At 28.7% G+C, this 2329-nt stretch overlaps 1 long non-coding RNA gene across 1 annotated transcript; it reads right to left on the bottom strand.

Moving 5' to 3' along the window:
• Positions 1 to 465: 465 nt before the first annotated feature.
• On the bottom strand, positions 466 to 1015 carry LOC111691873. The gene is made up of 3 exons (XR_002763076.1): positions 877 to 1015; positions 660 to 825; positions 466 to 575 (listed from the first exon to the last, which is right to left on the bottom strand). It is a non-coding gene; the product is annotated as an uncharacterized LOC111691873 (long non-coding RNA).
• Between the last annotated feature and the right edge of the window lie 1314 nt (positions 1016 to 2329).

Genomic DNA, 2329 nt, shown 5'->3' on the forward strand with positions numbered 1-2329 from the left:
TTATTGAAATCGTTCAAAAAGACTTGTTAATTATTATAAAATCAACCTATGGATTTGAAGAAAAATTCATTTTTTTAAATGTTATTAACAAAATAAATATATTAAAATTAAATAGGTACATTACATTAATGTACTTGATTTGTAATTTTACGTATAACGAATACTCATTAAATATACTGAATGTGTAACATATGTCCATATATTATACCATAAAAGAGCATATATATATTATATCAAAAAATAACGAATTACTTACCTTCAAAGAATGGGACTTCAATTAGCATAACATATGAACGAAATGTATAATTTGGGTATAGATGCATTTATTGCACAATGTTGAAAAATTTGTTGGTTGAAATACTTCTATTATTCATACTTAATAGGATGACATTAATATTATAATTCCAACCTATACCCAATATGTAATAAAACAAATATTTTCAACTTTTAACGCAATATATTTCATATTATAAAACAAAAAAATTTATATAAAATTTACATAAAAAAACAAAATTTAAAACATTTGTTATTAATTATTTAATTCCACTTCTGTCTGCTCATGTTGATTGTTTATTCTAAAATTACAGAAAAATCATTAATAATTATTAATCATTATAATTAATTTAGGCATAAAAATATCTTATTGCTAATCGACTTACCTCTGTTTCTTTTCCAGATTGTTTTTTAATCGATCCTTGGCTCTTACTAACCAGAGCTTAATGGTTTTTATTGATTCATCTTCATCAGAATTTTTTGTTCTTCTGTTTATTCGATTGTTCATTATTATATGAAACCACTGCTTTTACATAAATAAAATTTTCTAACCTAAAAAGTGATCTTTAAAATATTTAAAAGTGCTTAATTAAAGTTACTTACCTCAATTGCAAATTTTCACAAAACACATGTAAAATAAAACCAAAGTAGTATATATCTTCTAATTCAAATCATAGACAAAATTTATATTATTCTACATTTTCTCTAAATAAATATGTCCACACCCATGCCGTTCCCACCATTTCACAGAAAGAGAGCTGATCAGATCACAGATCACACATATCACATGCGTTTCGATGGCCGTTTCTTCACGCATGCGCAGTTAATTCCTGTGCTTTAATTTGAATCGTATTTACCGGTTACTAACCACCAGTGTTTATTTATTAAATAGAAACATAGACGTTATTCTTTGATTCTACGATAGAAACAAAATAAACTTGTAGGTGACGTAATATTAAATTAAGCAATCTGTAGCTAAAATCATAGGCTAAAATATTAGGTTATAATTATATAGGTGTGTAGATTTATACCTATATATTCTGTGACCCAAGTAACTTTCTGCATAAAATTATTTATTTTCATATCTTTCGAGTTTCACTCGTTTTTATTGCCTTTTAGTGTTAGTCTAAATAAATGATGTAGGTATTTAATACAATTTTTAAATATTTATTGAAATCATATACATTAATGGACACCTTATGTATATTGACTTATGTATATACCTTAAAGAATATACATAGTATATGATACTGATGAATATTAGTTGCTGAATATATAATGAATATCCTACGTATATAATAAAATACATATACAGATTCTAACATTTCATGCATATGCTATAGATATACATATCCATGCCATGTTATGTGGGGAATGTTAGAAAACGTAAATTTTATTCATTAAAAAAATAACAGTTCCTATGTCAAGCAAATACAATTCATTAAGTTTTCTACCTAAATTAAGTGTTCCAATTGCCACCCACCGATTTCTTGACAATACGCAAGTCTGTGTAGAAAATCTTCTTGCACATTATGAATTATTTCTGGGGTAACTCTGTGTATTTCATCTATAATACAATTTCCTTCTTTCTTCTAAATTATGTGGTCTATTAAAGTACACTTTGGATTTATAAGCCCCATAAGAAATAGTCCAGGGGTGTAAGATCTGGGGATCTCGCGGGCCATTCCATCGGTCCTCGTCTGCCGATCCACCTCCTAGGAAAACAATTGTCCAGAAAATCTCGAACAGGACGCGCATAGTGCGGAGGTGCGCCGTCTTGCTGAAATCATATGGTGTCATCAGGAATATCAGGGTCATTATCGTTAGGAAAAATTACTGCAAGCGCTGGAACAAGGTCATTTTAATAAATAATAAATAAATATCTAATATCTATCTCACTATATAATAAGTAAATATCTTTCTCCTGTAAGGATTCCTTCAAAGAGGAAAGGCCCAACTATTCTGTTGTCAACTATTCCAGCCCACACATTTACTTTCTGTGGGTGTTGGGTATGTGTCTCTGCCATCCAATGAGGATTTTCCCGACTCCAATACC

This window comes from Anoplophora glabripennis, unplaced genomic scaffold (assembly GCF_000390285.2).
Source record: "Anoplophora glabripennis isolate ALB-LARVAE unplaced genomic scaffold, Agla_2.0 scaffold648, whole genome shotgun sequence".
In the NCBI taxonomy this organism is placed as follows: Eukaryota; Metazoa; Arthropoda; class Insecta; order Coleoptera; family Cerambycidae; genus Anoplophora; species Anoplophora glabripennis.